Raw genomic sequence first — 21,607 nt, 5'->3', positions numbered from 1 at the left:
TGAACTTCAAGAATTATAGCGAAAGTAAGATAAAAAATATACCAAATTATTTGATCAAAAAAAAAAAGAGGAAGAGATAGAGGATCACCAGAAGGCGGTTTGCCTATAGAACTCGATGCTGACGGGCATAAAGAGAAGGAAGGTGGAGAAGAGGAGGATCTATCCTAGCCTCAGATACAAGCAGCCTTCGTTGCCCACGGACAAAGGCATCTCATCCCACAACTCAGCGACGGACAAAGGGAGAGCAGTTGCATATGATCGACAGCTCCGCCTCCTCCCTGATGCCCATGCTCGTCTCAGGAGTCCCCTTGCTGCCCATTCGCCTCTTCTTCCCTGGTATTAAGGCCACCATAGACTCCATGGTCAGCGGAGCAAGAATATTCCACGCATATGCTTTTGACAAAGGCGTCTTTTTCTTAATGTCCACCTGCGAAATACTTTGTCACATCCATAACTTTTGTGCGGGACGATTCACGGGTGCAAGGACGATGATTGAAGATTTGAAGGCGCACTTGGGTCGCCATACGTTTGGACGCGCCTCTAGCAAGCTGGGTTCGCTGTATCGTTCTCATGAAAGAGTGATTAATCTTCTCTCATATTATTGACCATTTGATCGCATCCGGCATAGATCTCAAAGCATTCAAAACTTTCTAATCATCCGTTACAAAGATCTCCAAATGAAGATCGCATGAATCCAACAGTGGATTCATGTGAAGAAGGGTGAATAGATGCAATCCCGGTTCTTTGCAAGCTAGCTTGTGTGAACCCACACTCTTCTAATTAGACCAGGGAAGGTGATTTCATGGAGTCAAAAAGGCATCCCGTGCTTACCTTTTTTGTCGGGGAGATCAAAAGCATCCCTTACCAGGAACACTGGCTATAAGATCTCCACCTGTCTAGAATCTACTGTGGACCCCGCCACTTGACAATGTCTCACATGATCTTCGCATCAAAAAGCTAAAACATGATCTATTGGGATGTCGGTGACCAATTGACTAAGATGAAAAAGAAAATAAGCAAGAGAGGAGGGTTACAAAAGCATCAGTCTAGAGAGGGGCGCTCCATCTGCGGTAACTTGTCTCAATGCATCAATCTGTAGTAACGAAGCTTTCTACAAACCAAAAGCTAGAAGATGTGGGTAACCCATTAAGATGAAAGGATAGACAAGCAAAAGAGGAGGATCACAAAAGCATAAGAAAGGCGCCCCACTACCAGCCGGATTTTGTTATCCTCTCCGAAGCTTAATCTATTCTGAATTCTTGTAGTGGGAACCGCAAGCAGAACAAAGAATAATAGAAAGCTGCTCTTCTTCCAGCGGGCCACATGGGATGTCGGTGACCAACAGGGCCGGTCCTGATATTTTTTAGGCCTGAGACAAATAAAAAAAATTTTATTAAAAATTAATATATTTTAAATATTAATTATTCATAGCAGATTGAAAGAGGAGGATTGAAGAGATTTACTTGACTTTTTGACGGATTTTGATCTGATTTTTGACGTCCAAAATAAAGAAGAATCACCGATAGACAGTAGAATAGGATGAAAAGATCGGAGACGGAGGAGGAGGCGGGGGAAATGAGCTACAGGTTGTGAGAGGGAGAAGACGTTTGGTTTATCCAAAAAAATTGTTGGGGGTGTTGGGACTCGGGAGAGGAAGAAGATGTTTGGTTTACCCAGACAAAAAAAAAAAATAGGGGCCTGGGACGGTCGCCCGCTTTGACCCACCCCAGGACCGGCCATTTATCCAGACAAAAAAAAAAAATAGGGGCCTGGAGCGGTCGCCCGCTTTGACCCGCCCCAGGGCCGGCCGTGATGACCAATTGACTAAGATGAAAAGGAAAATAAGCAAGACAGGAGGGTTACAAAAGCATCAGTCTAGAGAGGGGCGCTCCATCTGCGGTGACTTGTCTCAATGCATCAATCTGTAGTAATTTGCAAACATGGGACCTCTTCCTAATACAAGACATGCAAGGCCACTAAGCGATCATTTGTGTGATCCAGCCCTTTTTTTAATTATCTGATTATGATTGAATACTAACTTCACTACTGTTCATGGTAGTGGAATAAGAACTATAATTTGTCCTTCCTTCGTCAATTTCTCAACCTCCAGTGCACATTATTGCTGTATATCGTAGTGGTGACAACGCAATTACTGTATCAGATGGATCGATCCAACAACAAAGGAATTAATTAAGGAACACAGTTTGTGTGCTCTTCTTCCCGTCTCTTATTTTCGTCCCTAATTGTGCATGTATTTCTATGGTTGGACTGGCCCACCGCTGAGTTGATGGATCAGATCCAATCATTAATTTTTCTACAAAAAGCCTAGGGAATACCAACAATTTATGATGCTATGCACTGCACACGCTCGGATGGTGCAGCACTCAAGCTAGCATCCAAATTAAGCTCTCGATATGTGCGAATAGAAGGTGTCATGCCGTCCATCAAACCGGACCTCCACTATCAGCCCTTTCTCTCGTAACTGATAGGCCTTCAGATAACAAGAAGAAGATATTATATTATAGGAAAGCTGGTAATATTAAGAGGTTTTACCCGAAAAAAAAAATATTAAGAGGTATTGTCATTTAGTTTAACACTACTTGATATGAACAAATCAGCGATGTCAATTTCGATTTCTATTTAGCCAAACACCGACTTAGATCAGGATTATGGATTGAATAATAATCTAATAGATATCTTCTAACATTTTCTGATATTAAATGCTCACAGTTTGTAACCTTTTTTTTGGTAAAGACAGTTTGTAACTTTACAAACAAAAATTTTAGTTTAGAACATCCTTTCAATGCTTGATATCCTAAAGAAAAGTTAGTGCCAGGAACGCACAGAAGATGGAGTGGAGGCCTACTGATGAGGAGCTTCTAAAGTTAACCAATTATCAACACCGGACAAGGAGTTTTCTCATGACAGGACTAGTATTGCTTCTGCTTCTCATTTAACTTATGTCGCTAAACTAAAGATTAAGCTTGACAATCAAGCTAGTCAGCCAAGCGACTCCACAAACCTTATTGGAATGTCGGAGAATAGTGCTTTTTGTCTAATATACCTCTTGGTAATGTAATGATCAGTAGGGAGGATTTGGGACAATCATCTCACTCTACACAATGAGGGATCTTGCTTGGAATTGTCAGGGAGTGGCTAAGCCCTCCTTTGTTAATTGTACTAAAAGTCTTCTTTGTCTATATCATCCTTCTGTTGTTTGCTTCCTAGAAACTAGATTAGCTTCTAATGTAGTGGGATGCATCAAAAGGATAATGGGGCCAAAATGAAAGGCTTATATGATTTCCTCCTTGGTCCTATCTGGGGTTATCATGTGGTGGCTTGGTTAAAGGAAGTTGGCTCTGTTACCTTCTTACATCATGATTGCCAAGTTGCCTTCGGTCTCTTTACCCCAGAGTCGGGAGCCACCTAGTTGCTAGGAGTTGTATATACTAGCACTTGCATATTTTGAGTATCAGCGATTGTGAGACTAACTTGCTTCAGTCTTGTCTCTAGGAGTACCAACTGTATTTATAGAGGATATCAATTGTATCCTTTTTGCTGGTGATAAAGCTGATGGGAAACCTTTTAAACCTGATAGAGAAGTTTATGAATTTCAATCTTTTCTTCGCCAATAAGGGTTGATGGATCTAGGCTTCCAAGGACCTAGATGCACTTGGTGCAATAAATGCCAAGGTTGTGCAAGGGTCCAGAAGCAACTGGATAGGGCTTCAAGTAATGATACTTAGATACCTTTCTTGATTCAAATGTCCACCATTTGATTAGATTTGGTTCGGATCACTACCCTATCTTATTGCCCATACATCATTTTACACCTACTGCCAGGCCCATTTAAATTTGAAAAATTCTGGCTTACCAATAGAAGTGTTCATAAAATTATCAGGCATGCCTAGTCTTGTAATGATCCTTGTCCCTCGGATGCTAAATTGCAAAAACTCTTTTCTAACACCAAACATGCTTTGCAAAGATGGAAGCATAATATAGGCGATCTTTTTTGGAGGGGAGTTATACTGAATGACCATATTTTCTGTTTGCAAAATTTGGAAGCTCAACATGGTTGACTCACACCTCTCCAACATCAACAATTATCATGGCTAAAGGAGGGAGATTCTAATACTAGATTCTTCTACCAATCCACGATTCTTAGATAGAGGCCTTATAAAATTTAATATCTTCTATCGCCTCAAGGGGAGGTCATTGATGATCCTGGCATGATTCACCAAATATTATTTGACTCTTTTCAACATCACTAGTTAGCTCATCTACTTGAGCAACATATGGCCTTGCCAGTTGTTCAAACAGCCATAACAGGTACTCAAAATCATGATCTAACCCAACAAGTAATGGAGGAAGAGATTCATTATTCCCTCCATGGCATGGTTCTAGTCAGGACCCTTGGGCTCGATGGATTCCAACCTTTTTTTTCCAAATATTTTTGGCACACTATCAAAAATGATGTTATACAACCTATATATTACCTTTTTAATATAGCCACTTTGCCTCCAAATATTAAGCGCACCTATATCACTCTAATTCCTAAAACTAACAATCCAAAATATACCAATAACCATTGGCCTATAAGCTTATACAATACAATCTATAAACTCATTGCTAAAATCCTTGTTCATCGACTCCAGCCAATTTTGCCTAATATCATTTCACAAGAACAAGGTGCCTTTCTTTCGCGTCAATCTATCATGGACCAGATTCTTCTTAGCTAGGAACTTATGCATTCTATTGCAAGAGCCTCTTTCTCACGTAGCTTGATGATGATTCAACTAGATATGGAGAAAGCCTATGATTGGATCTCTTGGAAGTTTCTTTTCTCTTTGTTACAACAATTTGGCTTTCATAGCAAGTTCATATCCTACATTCAGCAACGTGTTACTCAATCCTTTTTGTACTACTTATTAATGGTTCTCCCACTTCTTGATTGTTGCCAACGAGGAGGTTGTGTTAGGGATGCCCGTTGTCCCCTTATGTGTTTATTCTTTGCTCTGTGGTATTTTCTCACTTCTTGAAATTTTTGGTACAATAATAACTCCTTCATGCCTATCGCCCTCATCGAGTTGGTGCTTCTATATCTCATGTGTTCTTTATAGATGATTGCTTGCTCATCAATAGAGACCACAATTAAGGTCATTATATGCTTACTCTCTATTATTGATGCTTATTGTTCTCTTTGTGGATAAGTTGTTAATGTTCACTAGTCTCATGTCATTTTAAATCCAAATGTATACCTTCAGCATTGAAGAGGTAAATTCGGACCTTACATACACGAATGCGAAAAGGGGTATTTGGAAGTGCCTAGGACTGCCAATTTCTGGAGGCAAGCTTCATGCATTTGATTTTAATTTCATTGAGGAAAAGGTGCTCTCATGGATTGCCACATGGAAGTGAAAGGCTTTAGCTTTAGCAAGTAGAGCAACACTCCTTCAATCTATGTTGATATCAATTCCTATTTACTCACTCTCTTCTGTTCCAGTGCCATCACCTTCTTATCCAAACTAGAAAAAGAATTTATAGCATTTCTATGAGGCCATGAGCGGAGTAAAACAACATTTCACCCTATTGCCTGGTCCTCAGTATGTATGCCTAAATCTCAAGGGGGTCTTGGTAAGGTAAATTTAATGTCCAGGAGAAAAGCTTGTCTATGTAAGCTTGAAGTCCAGGTTGTTCTCAATCCAAATTTTTTATGGGCCCAAATTATTCAGAGGAAATATCATTTCAAGGATAGTTGGAATTATTATCATAAGCTTGGATTATTATTCAACTATATGGTCAAAAATCTGTAGATTTGGTTTGCTTATTCAATCATACTTTATCTAGTCTATAGGCACTGGAGAATTCATTGATGTTTTTAATGATCCTTGGATATTTAGGGTTCCTATCAGCCGATAGCCCACCTTGGTTAATGTTAATAGCCTAGATGGTTCCTTGTTTGTTTAAAACCTTATAACTCAGGATCGAAAGTGGGATTTTTCTCGCCTATCAAAGATTCAAACATATTCTTAGCTGAAATGATGACCAAAATCAATTGTACTCTTTTGCCAATTAGGAACTGGGCTGATCAGATGTGTTGAGGATCTTATGGACATCATCAAGTATCTTTAGCTAATGTGTATTCCCTTCTGAACCCTATGGAGACAATGAATTCTTTTATCAGTTATATCTGGATCTCGAAAACTAAAGTGCCAATAAGGGTCAAGGTTTTCTGGTGGCGGTTGATATGGGATCATTACCTCGTAAGCAACTTCTTTGTCAAAGAAGAATTTTGCCTCAAAACCAAGGCTTTTATGAACTATGTAATAATGTGTTGGAAGATGCTCAACATATCATTATTTCCTATTCTTTGCTCTATAATGCTGGGTGATACTACAATATATTGGTAGACTGAGCTTCATTCCTTCATCTTTGCTAGTATTGGTAGATTTTATTACTACAAGCCGATAGAATCCAAAAAGAATGCCCTATGTGCCTATGTTGCATGCCAACTTTGGTTGGCTCAAAATTAATGAACGACTCTTCCAGCAAGTGCAACTTTTCCCTGGGCAATTGGTGAGAAAGGTCATATTTGATACCATGTTATTCACTACAAAAAAATATGTTATTAGTGATGGCTAATTGCCGTTGCTAATAATCCAATCTCCATCGCCAATACAATTAGTGATGAACTCCCTTTGCTAAAAATTCATCGAAAATAAGGTCATCACTAATTATAATTATCAATGATGGCAATAAATCCATTACTAATACATATAATTAGCAATGATATTAGTGACAATAAAACCATCGCTAATATTTTTTTATTTTTTAATTAAAATTTTAAAAAATTATTAGCAGTGGCATTACTCGTTGCTAATGCCATTGCTAATACTTTTTTTTAAATTCATAATTAATTTTTTTAAAACCTATTTTAATCATAGTAACAAGTAATTATATTTTTTAAAATCTATTATAAATAAAATAATAATTATTCACTATAATCATAAATATAAAATTATTTATATTATATTAAAAATATAAATTATATAATTTTATAAATTTATATTGCTTTATAAGTATCAAAATTATATATATATATATATATATGTAAAAAAATCATGTGAGATCCCCTTCATCGTCCTCCTCATCCTCCTTCTACTCCTGTACGTCCTTTTCAATAGCTGATCGATGAGAGCCGGATGTTCCAAAAGTCTGTAATAAAAAAAATAAAATATTATTAATAAATTTCGATATAAAAGTGTATATATTGATATAGAGCCATATATTTCGATATATTATTTTGATTCTTAAACAAATTATTCTTACACATTTCATTCGATGATACGGAGCTATAGATACTTCCGACCCATCGATTGGATGGTTAGATTAAATTTTTATCTCTTAGATCTCCTTTTCGAACTTAAATCTAAATATGTGAAGCTTCTAAATATAAAAATTTAAAATAAATAAAAAATTATTATTAAACTTACATGTTGTGATGGTTGCGACAATGAGTCCAACTGATCGTACAGATAAGGATCCTAAAGAATCTCAACAATCATATCGTGGATGGCATTTCGAAAGCTCTGAGATCGCTGGCTCCAAAGCCTCTGCACGACCTCCTCCACATGTGCATCACTCCATGTCTGGATCGTCGAGGCCTAAGAGGAGGATGTCGAAGAGTATCAAGCAGCTGGAGGGTCGAAGCTATGGTCAAATTCTAGGACCCGACTTCTACTTATCCCTCTGATGGCCCTAAGCCATCCCTTGAGATTAAGGAGGGGCTGAGAGGATGGATCCTCACCATATCGTGATACAAGATACTTTACATTATCTATCTATATAGTTTAAAAATTTATTAGTCCATACATATCAGTATATATGAAAATTTAATAAATAATATTTTAAGTTATTATCACGATCTATCGAGATTTAGGATCTAAGTAATCATCAATCTTTCTAGACTAGTGTATGGCCTCCCATATCTACAGTTGTCCTGGTGCACGATCCAACTATCATGTCTATAATAAATAAATAATAAAATTAAATTAATTAAAATATATATGATCAATTCAATATAAAATTAATTTAAGCATAGAATTTTTATCAATTTATCGACCACAATATGTGTGCCAACAAAGTCATCGGTATGCTTGATCAGATCCTACTGGACGGTCCGATTCTATCGTGCCCTCTGCCGTCTATCAGAGTACTTCTCAGTGCTCCATCAATCACAGAGGGTCTCCCACATGTCCGTCCGTATTCAGTGATCCGTATAAGACTTCCAATCCAATGGTGACTCAGAACTGAAGTACTCTATAGCGGACTGCCTAAGGCTGTATAGTCCATCCTGGAGCCTACATGTAGCCACCTTCTCGAAGATCCGACAGCCAGCCTCCTCATCCTGAGGAGTCTCGAATCAATAGTACTCCTGCAAGTAGAAGAAAACGTGTATTAATAAATAGAATATAAACCTATCACGAATTTAAAAATTAAATATCTTTGACTTACTAGGAATATCTCCCAAGCTGCATCACGAGCTTCCGACGGTCAACTAGAGAACTTGTTCATCGGCTCTGACATCAATCATCGGATGATTTTGATAATCACATGAGATACCTCAGACTCTCTAAATGTGATATAAAATTAATTTTGAATAATAAATATTAGACTCTAAAGTGATTAAATTTTAAATATACTCAATGAAGATATAGTACTTACGAGCGACTCTGAATGTAGACAAGCTCTCTATCTTTCGATCAAGTCGGAGGTGCCACGAGCCAAGTAGATCCTCTATCATGCCGCTGACTCTGAGAGTTGGACGGTGCTTCGTGTGACTATAGGACCACTGGTGATCCCACATCATTCGAACATGAGAGTATCAAGACATCATAAAGAATATTATATTAGATAATAAAGAATAAAATAATATAAAAATATCTAAAGTATTAAAATTTATCGCATGGTATGTGTGGTACAAAATCATACGAGTTGGCTTCATGAGAGCTCTCTTCTCAGCTGTGACGGCTCCGATCTCTGAAAGATATGATTTATAATCTCTAAAAATTAAAATAAATAGATTCATAAATTAATTATATAAATTATAATACGGCAAGCAATGTAATAATTGAAATGATACAAGGTAAGTATGAAAAATAAATAAAATTATTAAAATTATTAAAAATGGCTCCATCTACCCTGGGACCAACTCCTACTGCGTGCCAGTCTTCTTCAGCATGCCTGAGTTGACTTCTTCATCTTTGGAGTCGACTCCTTCCTTCTTAGGGTTGACTACTCATCTTTCTCTTATTGGGGTCTAATGGCATGACGATAGGATCGTATGAGCGTCCACCATCTACCATGTCCAGCCTCACCAGCAGCCTGCTCTTCGACCCATTGCATCGAGAGGGGTGCGGGGAGCAAGTGAACGCGTCCGACTTCCTTGAGAGCCTGTCATGGCCCCCAGGGTATTGGAGTATCACTTGGCATGATGCCCAAGTAGGCATGCCTTCGGTCAGGTGGCCTCGGGCGCAACTTGCGTTCAAAGACTCGATGGTTCGCGAGATTCTACAATTCATGACAGGTATCGCATTTCACTATGTTCTTTATCAATACAAGAGCTGAGATATCCGTTGTCGAGAGTCATACAGTGTAAGGCTGCTGTCTGTGGTGGTGCCCTCCACCCTCCCAACACCTGAATGGGGATTGGCAAGTGTCAGAGGTGCCCCCATTTCAGCGCTCTAGATCCTTGGTGCCCTACACATTGGGTTTGGTCCGCCCGCCACCCCTTGCACTGCACATTGTGGCCGAACCTCCATGCCCGGTCAGGCAGGGGTTCGAGCCTCGAGGTGAATGCAGCGGGGGAGTTGGGCAAGGGTGATGCAGCAGGTCGAACGAGCCTTCTCGCTAGAGTGCAGCACGTTCACATGTTCATAGGTCTTCCTCATCCAGATCTTGGCAATGATCCTTCAGTAAATTCACCTAAGGAAATCTTGTTACAACTTCTTCTTCTAAATGATAAGGTTCAGCGGATTTATCGGGATGTCGTAGGTGGTGGACCGCTCACGTCACCACGATCTGAACGCTTCACCAGACCATTCAATCGGTACGAGTGACGGATGGTGTATACAAAGGATAGGGACGTTGTCAATGCGAGTTGATAATTTATGCTTACTTGAAATTCTTCGTTGAAGATCAACAATTGCGATGATCTATCCCCATGATGAAATTTTTGAAGATCACCCGGGCCTGTCGGTCAAGGCTACAGAATCGTTGAATATATTAGTGTAGCACTGTGCGGCCTAGAACATCAAATTATGGCACCACCGAGCCAGAGCCGATCCGACGATGGCCCGACATCGAATCCCTACCGTCGAAGGCAGTAGGACTACTCTCGTCGGAGAGCTTTTCGAAGTGGTTCTATCTCTCAAGAATAATATTAATTTAAATATTATTAATATTTAAATTAATAATATTTAAATATTATTTATTTAAATTAATCAAATATATCTAATTTTAAATATAAAAATTTAAAAAAATGGGAATGGGTTGTGATGATGGCGACAGAGCCATCGTCATCACGGTCGCTAAAAATCACCTTGCGATGCAGGGAAGAAGAGGTGGCGGCATCTGCAGACAGCGGCTTCCGATGGCGGCGTTTCGACGACGTGGTGGGGGAAAGGCGGGGACCCTGATCCAGCAAAGAGAAGCTTGGGACGGCGTGGGGACGTCTAATCCGACGTGGGGAAGGTGGCGAGGGAAGTATACGGGAGGTCGAGAAGAAGAGGGGAGGCTGGGGCATCAGGATGGGGCTCCGACGAGCGTCTGGGTGCGTCGAGGAAGAGGTGGGAGGTGGGAAAGAATGGGGAGGGCTGGCACGAGATCGGTGACAAATGATCCGGTACGAGGACGTCGGATCCGAGGAGGGGACGGCGGCTAGAGGTCTTGGGCATGGTGACACGGCCTCCGACGATGTGGAGGCGAAAAATAGGGATGTAGGCGGTGGTTTAAGGGGCGGTAGTGGTTGAAGAATAGGGTGATTGAGAATCGGGGGTAATTTAGGACAGACTATTAGCGACGGCTAGCGTTCCATTACTAAAGTCATAACCAATTAAGCCGTTACTAATAAGTTGTCGGCCTTTAGCGAGGGGAAAGATTTTGGTCATAATCTGCTATCAATAAAGAGCAGTATTAGCAATAAAGAGCAGTATTAGCGATAGCATGTTTGCCATCGCTAATACATGATTTTCTTATAGTGATTGTCCTAAATGATATCCAATATTGCTCCATTATGGCACTTGAGTGGCCATTCTTATCCTTGCTCATCCAACAAATGTCCTATGGTCTCTGAGCAACCCTATCCCACTGGAGATATCATGACAAACTTTGATGCTTCAGTTGATAGATCAAAGGCAGCAACCAGCTTTGCCATCAGGGACGGCTTTGGCTCCTTACTTAGGGTGGGTGGTAAACTTTTACCTCTTCCTACTGTACCATTTGTTGAATTAATTGCAACATGGCTCTGTGTCTATGTTGCTTACTTTGAATTTCATATATAGAAAATACATCTACAAGGTGATTCTACCACAGTTACAAGCTGGGTTAACTCACTGAATGGCCACGCAATATCCTATACCAAGTGTGCTTCAAAAATGGTTAAAGAGCTCTGCTAATTGTACTGTTTCTCACATAGCGCGTGAAGGTAATCAAACTGCTGACTATGTGGCAGGGATAGCTATGGCTAGGGACTTTGATTTATATCCTCATAATCAGTTACCACCACAGCTATATGATATCTTACAGGCTGACTATTGGAGAGTATGGAATCTCTATAGTTCCTAGTATTCTGTGTGCCATGGATTATTCTTCTGTGGTATATTGCTTTGATTTCAATTCCAATAGTTCATGTGAGCTTGTTCTTTTCGGACTAGATTATGCTTGGCTTGTGGCATCAAGTTCTATAGGGAATTTATGCAATCAGAGCTTGTTGGTGTTTATCACATAATTATTTATACACAAATGTGCACTGTTTGACACTCATGAAAATTATCTTGTTGATTGATAAACATCGAACTCTTGTTTCAATTATCTATGACTTGCTGTTCTATCAAAACGTATTTACTCTTAACTTAGTGGATTATACATTGGTATATAGGGGATTGTTCAGAATCAGAGCCTTAGTTGAGGGGATGGTCATCAAATTCTTCTCATGTTGCCCAATCCACAAAGCCTATATGGATCATGGCCCTAGAAGATCTCTATTGTTCTTATTCCTTGCTAAAGACTGCTGCTACTAAATTTTAATGACACAGTTACTCTTATGGATTGTCAAGCATTCATGGCTGTTATCATTTGAGTATCTCTTTTATCCGATATTTCCAGCTGTCAAGGCTGTTTTCTTCCACAGTTTACATTATTGTAGTTATAGCTCTAAAGTCTGTGGAGTTGTGCCTATTTCTATGTACCAAATCATTGGTTCACTATAAAAAAAATAGATTATTAGTAACAATTAATTATCATCGTTAATGGTAGAGTTGTCATCGCTAATACTATTAACGATGATAATCCATCACTAAAATATTATCAAAAATATTTAAAAAGTCACTAAAATATTATCGCTAATTTAAATTTTTTTTATTAATTAAAATTTAAAAAATTATTAGCGACGATAATATCGTCGCTAACGCCGTCGCTAATAGTTTTTTTAATTTTTTTGAAAAAACTATTAGCGATGGTATTTGCATCGCTAATACCGTTGCTAATAGTTTTTTATTTTTTTAAAAAAATTATAATTAAGTATTTTAAAATCTATTTTAATCATAGTAACAAACAATAATATTTTTTAAAATCTGTTATAAATAAAATAATAATTATTTATCACAATCATAAATATAAAATTAATTATGTTATATTAAAAATATAAATTTTATAATTTTATAAATTTATACTACTTTACAAGTATCAAAATTATATATATATTTAAAAAAAAAAATCATGTAAGATTCTCCTCGTCATCTTATTTTGATACGTCCTCCTGCTCCTGTACGTCCTCTCTAGCAATTGGTGGATGAGAGCCAAATGTCCCAGCATCATGTAATGAAGAAAATAAAATATTATTAATAAATTTTGATACGAAAATATATATGCTGATATGGAGACATATATTTCGATATACTATTTTGATTCTTGAACAGATTATTTCTACACATTTCATTCGATGATACGGAGCTATAGACACCTCCGATCCATCGATTGGATGGTTAGATTGAATTTTTACCCTCTAAGTCTCTTTCTCGGACTCAAGCCTAAATATATGAAGCTTCTAAATATAAAAAAATAAAATAAGTAAAAAAAATTATAGCTAGACTTACTAGCTACGATGACTGTGACAATGAGTCCAGCTGATCGTGCATATGCGGATCTCAAAAAATCTCAATAACTGTATCGCAGACAGCATCTCGGAACCTTTGAAGTCGTTGGCTCTAAAGCCTATGCACGACCTCTTCCACATATGCATCATCCCACATCTGGGTCGTTGAGGCTTGAAAGGAGTATCGAGCTGCTAGAGGGTCAAAATTATAGCCGAATCCTATGACCCGGCTCCTACTCATCCCTCCGGTGGCCCTGAGCTATCTCTTGAGATCGAGGAGCTGAGAGGATGGATCCTCACCGTACCGTGATACGAGATACTCTATGTAATCCGTCTATACAGTTTAAAAATTTATTAGTGCATACATATCAGTATATATAAAAATTTAATAAATAATATTTTAAGTTTGATATCGTAATCTATTGAGATCTAGAATCTAAGTAATTATCAGTCCTCCTAGACTGGTGTATGGACTCCCATATCTGCAGTTGCCCTTGTGCACGACCCAGCTACCAAGTCTACAATAAATAAATAATAAAATTAAAGTAATTAAAATATATATATGATCAATTTAATATGAAATTAATTTAAGTATAGAATTTTTATTAATCTATCGGCCACAACATGTGTGCCAATGGAGTCGCCAGCATGCTTGATCAGATGCTGTTGGATGGATCGATTATGTTGTGCCCTCTGTCGCCTACCAGAGTGTTAAGATAATAAAGAATATTATATTAGATAATAAAGGATAAAATAACATAAAAGAGAATATCTAAAGTATTAGAGTTTACCATGTGGTATGTGTGTCGTAGAACCATGCGAGCTAGTTGCATGTGAGCTCTCTCCTCGAGAGTTCTTTCCTCAGCTATAACAGCTCCGGCTTCTGAAAAATATGATCTATAATTTCTGAAAATAAAAATAAATAGATTCATGGATTAATTATATAATTATAGGTGACAATGCAAGATTTAAAATGATACAAGACAAGTATTTAGATGTTTGGTATCCTTTGGATATTTGGTACCCTTCAGATGGGTGGCAATGCAAGACAAGTATTTAAAATGAGTCGAGGTTCAGAAGTTCATCGCAAGCAAGAAGCACTACTCATTAGCTTCTTCAGATATTTGGTACCCTTCGGATTCTTCATCTGATTCTTCTTCTTCTTCCACTTCTTCATCTTTTTCCTCTTTTTCCCCTTCTTGGATAGGATTGTCTTTTAAAACAAACTCAGAATAATCAACCTCCTCATATTGGCCATCACATAGGAGAAAACCTGGAGCATCCAACTTGCATCTATGAAAGACTGATGAACTTCAGATGTTTTATCCTTCTGAAAGCATTCTAGTAAATGGGGCTCTTTTTCTTCTTCGAGTACGTAATGAACGGTCTGAGATTTAATTTTACATAAAGCCCACCATTCTTTCTTTCCTCGCTCAAACTCTCAACATACCATTTGATTACTATAATTACCTATAGAATTAATTATAATTTTTAAATTATCCAAACTGAAAAGTCAATTGACCAATGCATATAATTCTCCAATCCATACAAAAATATATAAATATACGAATACCGTAAAATATATACATTAATCAAAAGATGGATCTATCATTATATGCAATGTGATATTTTTAAAATTTTAAAATACTAGGTTTCTAAGTAAAAGATATCATTATAAACGGAGACGGTCGGGAGCGCGTCCCGTGCATGCAGACTTGGAGCGTGCCAGACGACTAGACTGCGCGAGCACACCAATATGGCATCCAGGCAAATCCCATCCTGGAGGTTTTAAAGTACTGAACGGGATAGCAAATAGGACTGGAAACTAGACCTGTCAAAGGGTCGGGTTTGGGTCGGAACCTGGATATCCAGACTCGGACCCGATCTTAGTGACTGATATCGGATCCGGATTCGAATACCCGATGGGTCTGGCCTTGAAGTACCGGATCTGGATCCTAATAGATCCTGGGTATCTAGATCCGATTTTGAAACCCGAAACTCATCACAGGCTTCCCGGATGGCGATGGAGACAATGCGAGGCAGAGGGAGGGCGTGCGGAGCGGCGGAGCCACGGAAGGCAGCAGCGGAGGGGGAGAGGCGGCCCAGATGGCGATGGAGATGATGCAAGAAAGAGGGAGGGGGCGTAGATCTCACGGGGGAAAGGCGGCCTAGATCTCCTCCATCCACAGCCCTAGTGCCAGGGTCCGACCGTCGATGAGCATGGGTGTTCACGACGAAGGGGGTCTTGGCCTCGTGGTGGAAATCGAGCATGGGGGCAAACATAGCATGGTCGTAGGCCTGACGGAAGCGGCCAGAGGACAGGGGCTCGGAGGTGGAGAGGATGCCCAGAGTGAGGGGTGGAGATGCGGATCTTGAGAAATCGGCCTCAGCCAAGGCAGCGGAGAGGGAGAGCAGGGCAGCGACGAGGTGGGTGATGAGGTTGCGGTTAGCGGTAGCCATGACCTCATTGCCGACGGTGAGAAGGGGTGAGTTTGGGTGGATCAGAAGCGAGGAGCTAGAGGAGGGAGTCGAGGGCCGACGTTGGTGTTGGGATCCGACCACCGACTAGCGGATCTCGCGGTAGAGAGGAAGAGGCACCGTCGGGGTCCTCGGAGAGACTGAGAGACTGAGAGAGAGGGAGAGAAGGAGATTGAGAGACAGAGAGAGGGTGTTGGATGGGATATTAAATATTTTTAATATATATATATATTATATTATATTATCAGGTCCTAGGTCTATTGGGTCTAGGTATTAAATATTCAGACCCTATCCATTTACATTATGGTTTATCAGGTCTGGATCCGGGTCTGGGTAAACAAGTCTAATGCTAGTACCAGATCTGGATCCATCGGATAAATACCCATGGGTCTCGAGCCTGGACCCGATCCGTTGATAGCTCTACTAGAAACAGACCTGGCTGAGTCAGCCCATACCCCTCCTTGAGTCTAATCCAAAAATTTTTTTAGATTTCGAGCAAGGCCTAGGGCCTAGAATCCAATCACTGAGCTGCTCCGACCACCACCAAAGTAGATGAGCGGGCCAGAGCCAGTCTGCCGATGGTGGCTCAGCCTCGAACCCTTACCATCGAAGGCAATAGGGCTACTCTCACTAGAGAGCTTTCCGGAGTGGTTCCACCTCTCGAGAATAGTATTAAAATTAATAATATTATTAGTAATATTATTAATCATATTATTAGTAATATTATTAATAATATTATTAATTTAAATTAATTAAATATTATTAATTTAATTAAATTTAATTAAATATTATAAATTTAATTTAAATATTAAATCTAATTTAACTAAAATTTATAAAGATTAATTTAAAATATTAAAAAATTTAAACAATGGCATTTGACGACCGCTATGAAGCTGTCACTACCGTCGTCGCTAATACTCACCAAACCCACGGAGATGATGGCACGGAGGCGGCGTTGCACAGTAGGAGAAAAATGGGGAGAAGAAAGAGGAAGGCGGGGCGAAGAAGGGGGAGGTGGGCTAGGGGCTTGGGGAGGTGGCCGGTGGGAGGCGGGTCGGGGGAGATGGGTTGGGTCCTTGGAAAAGCCAGATCCGGCCGGGGGGGAGAGGAGGACCGAAGACAGTCGGGGGGAGGTGGGTGGGGGCTCGCAGCTGGGGCCTCGGAGAGGCAGAAGGCGGCCAAGGGCTTGGGGAAACGGTCGAGGGCTCGGAAAAATGAGATCCGACGGTCGGAGGCTCGAAAAGAAGGAATCCGACAATGGGGGAAAGAGTGAAAAATAAGAAATTGGGCAGAGGGTGAAATAGGGTAAGTATTAGCGATAGCAAAATACCGTCGTTAATAAAATTTTTCATCACTAATAAGATTATGGTGAAATTAAAAAAAAATATAAGTTATTAGCGACGGTATGTATTCCGTCTCTAAAGCCGTCGTTAATAATTATTAGCAATGATATTTCCGTCGCTAATAACCAATTAAGCCATCTCTAATAATTTGTTGATTTTTAACGATAGAAAGATTTTTAGTTATAATATCCGTCGGTGAATAGCTCTATTAGCGATGATATTTTTATTGTCGCTAATAGTCATGGCTAACGGGTGAATTTTTTTGTAGCGGTTATGTTACTATCTTTTTAAAGGGTTGCCCGGCAAGGTTTGCATGGTTGTAATTGAAACTTGAATGCTTTTATATATCCTCTAATACAATGGAGCCTGAGGCCACTTTTACCAAAAAAGAAAACGAAAAAAAAGAAAGAAAAGAAGTAGACAAACCATGCACGTGCCATCCGGTTTTGGCCCATCCTCGAAGTGCTATACAATTGCCTCCATACCTTCCTCCGGAACTCTTCCTATCCGGTACTTTACCATTTTATGGTTACTTCCATTCCTTTTTTCTTTTTTTCAATAATTGAATAGATTAAACTAAATAAATATGAAAATATATGTAGGAATCAGCAAATAAAATATTCAATAATAAAATATAAAGATCTATACTAGTATCCCATAATATCGATCCTATATGATTAGCTCTATAAGATCCTATCCAATCCGCTATATTGTTAGCTTCCTTATATGTACAAGAAATCTTAAACATGGGTAACAAGTGCGGCAATTATTAGCAATCCAAGAAAAGATGATGAAGTCTGATTTCAAATAACAATAGATTAGAAAGCTATTAAATAATCATCTCAGAATCACCCTCCAAACAAATATTAGTCACCCATAATATTTGAAAAGCATGAGATAGCCCTTCCCACAACGCAGGTAGCTCATCTACTTCAATTCTACTTTTCTTTCTCCTTTTTAAAGAAAAAGAAATTATGGCTCTCCTAATACCTAAGAAGCCCTTGTATTCGCCCTCCTCTCACTGCAACGATGATGAGGGGTAACAGGCCTCGACGTAGACCTCTATCGTGAGATGCCTCTACCTCAAGCCTAATGCAGGTAGCGCCACCACTGTTCGATGATCGTTGCACAAGGATGTGATGCTCCACCACATCCACTGGCGGAAGCACATCAACTAGATCCACACTGCCATTGGGTCCCCCTCGATGCCACCCAAGAGCCTGATGAGAAGGATGGTGAGCCCCTCTAGGCAGTGGCTCAACAATGCCTTCTCCATCCTACAAACCTATCGCTGGAGGACTTCTTCGGTTGGCCATCGGAGTTTTAGGCTCTATTTAGCTCTCTAAGGCTTGTAAACTCAAAACATACTCAATATTAATTGGTGATAGCTTGATGGCATATTCTGATTTCAACTCGCCCCACTTGGTTAGTTAATAATACTCACCCATGTATACTGCTATAATAGTCATTACGGAAGTGCGAGAGCCTAAATACATGCTTTTATGCATACATGTACAAGGTACATCTTTGAGATGGACTAAACCCAAAGCTAATCCAAAAACAAAGTCCAAACTAAGGTAAAGCTCAAGTCGAAGCTGAGGCAGATAATAAGAAAGAGTCAAGTAAAATCGAAAGGCTTTTAAACAAAACTCATAACTTTCATGATAATAGATAGGGATGCAATAGAGCCAAGTCAAATCGAATAATTGGAAGCTCGACTCGACTCGACTCAAAATATTCAGGCTCAAAACTCAACTCGAGCTCGACCGAGCTTTAATATCTCAAGCTCGAGCTCGGTTTGATGAAAAATCAGCAAAATTCGAGATCGGCTCGACTCGACTCGAATATGAATCGAGTCATAGTCGAGCTCGAGTTTGAGCTCGAAATCGAGCTTTAACCCACTAATAATATATATTAATATATATATTATAATTAAAAATAATATTATTAAATATATATAAATATTCAAATAAGCTCACGAGCTTTCGAGCCGAGTATCATGCTATTTGAGCTCGACTCGAAAAGCTATTCGAGCTCAACTCTACTACTCGAGCTCGACTCGAGCTCGATAATAACCGAGTCGAGTCGAGCTCAGATTCGAGTCGAGCTTAAGTAGCTTGCGAGCAGCTCGACTTATTTACACCCCTAATAATAGGCACTCAAGTCTCATCCACTATTAAACAATAGATTTTTGAGATATAAGCAGAGGCAAAAATTAAACAAGACTATGGTGGATATCAAACTCAAAAATAAAATGAAAATCAAGCTGAGGTAAGAACGACTCAAAGCATTGGTTATCAAGACAGTCAGCCTCAAAGGATCAATATCACCAAAAGGCCAAAGATCATTAAAGGACCAACTTGAGCAAACCAAGGTCAAACTATCTAGCAAAAGATCAATAGCTGAGAGGAAGGATCGATGCCAAAGTAAAGTCCAATGCAATCCAAAGCTAATCTAAAAAAGCAAAGGAGAAGCAAATTGGACTGAAAGTGCCTTTTGATCGATTTTAAAATAAGACAGCCTTTTATCGGCCCGACTAAAGGAGCCTTTGATCGACTTTAAAATAAAAGGACCTTTGATCAGTTTGACTAAAGGAGTCTTTGATCGGCTTTAAAACGAGACGGTCTTTGATCAGTCCGATTGAAGGAGTCTTTGATCGGCTTTAAAATGAGACGGTCTTTGATCGGTCCGACTGAAAGAGTTTTTGATTGACTTTAAAATGAGATATTTTTTATTTGGCCCGACTAAAGGAGCCGTGGATCGACTTTTAAACCAGACGGCCTCTGATCGACCTAATGGATAAGGACCCCGAATGCTCACCGATCCAACCTACATAGGCAGAGACGTTGTCAGTTTGGGAAGCAGGGGTAACCTACAAGAACCTCAGCCCGTCAACTCCGACAACAAACGAGGAGTGATCTACAGGACTTTTGAAGGTCCCTCACTCTTTAACGAGCAGAGCCGATGAAGATCTTGACGACTAAAAAGTTACAAACATTAAGATGATGTGATCCCTCACCTCATCAAAAGCTATAGACATAGCACGTCTTCGACAAAACTGAAGTACTCCATTTGTCCGACCTAATTCTAACTCAGACTCGAGAGTAGGAGGACTAATGTTAAGGGTAATTTTGTACTGGTCAAAGCTATGAAGCAGATAAGAAAAGGATTGACCTTTCTAAATTCTCAAATCCCACATCTCATTCAAAATTCAAACGACTTCGATATGATAGCTACCCAAAAGTAGATAGGAAAGAAATAAAAATATCTCTCTAGATAAGGAAAGGTAACGGCCATATCTCTTTAGATAAGTCAAAGTTAATTGCTTGATTCTCTTTCCTCACACGGCTCTTTAGCCTTCACCTATAAATAAAGGCCTACAGGAAACTCCCAAGTTATAAAATATCCTCTCTTCCAATACGCTCACTCCTTTCCTCTATTGTTTGGAATTTTAATTTTAATATCAGAGGATCCCCGCTGGAGCGACATCCGATTAGAGACTTTTCATGCAGGTCTCGCCATCATCGACTTACCACCATTACTCAACTCCAGTCTATCCGACCCAAAGATGAAATTCTGCGTCAACAGTAACAACTATCAATAACTGATATCTTTTGGTCACTGAGCATCCAATAAAGCCCCTTAACACCCGAGAGGTTTTATTCTTTTGACCATCGTGAAATTAGCTTGGCCTTGAGCAAGATAAGTATAAAACAATTTCCATTCTCCCAAATCATTTCAAAAGCTGAGAAAGGCATAGCCCTTAATTGTCTTTTGAATGCCTCGGCCATTTGAGGTGATTCCAGTGTGAATGGATCATTCCAAAAGTCGGAAAAAACAAGTTTAGTGCAGCTTGCCAGGATAGACTTGTATCACATAAGAGATGAAGCTCTCCAATAATTTCAACAGCTTACGCCACCTTGGTGATAGTTGATGGCTTGAAGAATAGCCTTTGGAGGCACAAATGGGTAATAGACAACACAAACCACACGAGTGCAATACAGGCCACACTTAGTAGTAGCTCTGGCCCTCATTCGTCTTAGCAAGAAGAAAACAATGTGACAATAAGATGGGTTAATTGTCTCAATTCATCACCATACTCTCTTCCCTCATCTATGGACTTAGTGAGATGAGGTTGTCTGGCTTTTCGTCATATCATTAATTTTCTTCTCATTTTCAAATATTATATTTGTCAACACCATAAATGAAATAAATTCCGTGGAAATCAAGAAAGAGCGTGCATGCGTATCACGACTTCTTGAACGAGAAAGGGTGGTGTCTAGGTGTGCCGTTGAAACTTATACAGCAAGAGGCTGAGGCGGGGTCTTGGCGGTCGCCTTTGCACGTGTGGCCTACCTGGGGCGACAGAGCCGAGGGGATCGGGAGGTCCCTTCTTCACGTGCGAGGAGAGAGA

The 21,607-nt window shown here is 39.6% G+C and overlaps 1 protein-coding gene and 1 pseudogene across 3 annotated transcripts in view; both read right to left on the bottom strand.

Moving 5' to 3' along the window:
* The window catches only part of LOC105060024 (putative disease resistance protein RGA4), a 71,653-nt gene that overhangs the window by 25,346 nt on the left and 24,700 nt on the right, over positions 1 to 21,607 (bottom strand). The window contains exon 1 of one of the 3 annotated variants that reach the window (XM_019855712.3): positions 89 to 453. The exons of 1 other annotated variant lie outside the window; for it this stretch is intronic. The gene's annotated coding sequence lies outside the window, so the exon portion shown is untranslated. Of the gene's footprint in view, positions 1 to 88; positions 454 to 21,607 lie in introns of those variants that run through there. One more of the 3 variants, XM_010943589.4, reaches the window with a different exon arrangement.
* Positions 9,492 to 9,647, bottom strand: LOC114912684 (5.8S ribosomal RNA; annotated as a pseudogene).

This window comes from Elaeis guineensis, chromosome 6 (assembly GCF_000442705.2).
Source record: "Elaeis guineensis isolate ETL-2024a chromosome 6, EG11, whole genome shotgun sequence".
In the NCBI taxonomy this organism is placed as follows: Eukaryota; Viridiplantae; Streptophyta; class Magnoliopsida; order Arecales; family Arecaceae; genus Elaeis; species Elaeis guineensis.
The sequence above is the reverse complement of the archived record's forward strand: the minus strand, read 5'-3'. Positions and strand labels throughout refer to the sequence as shown.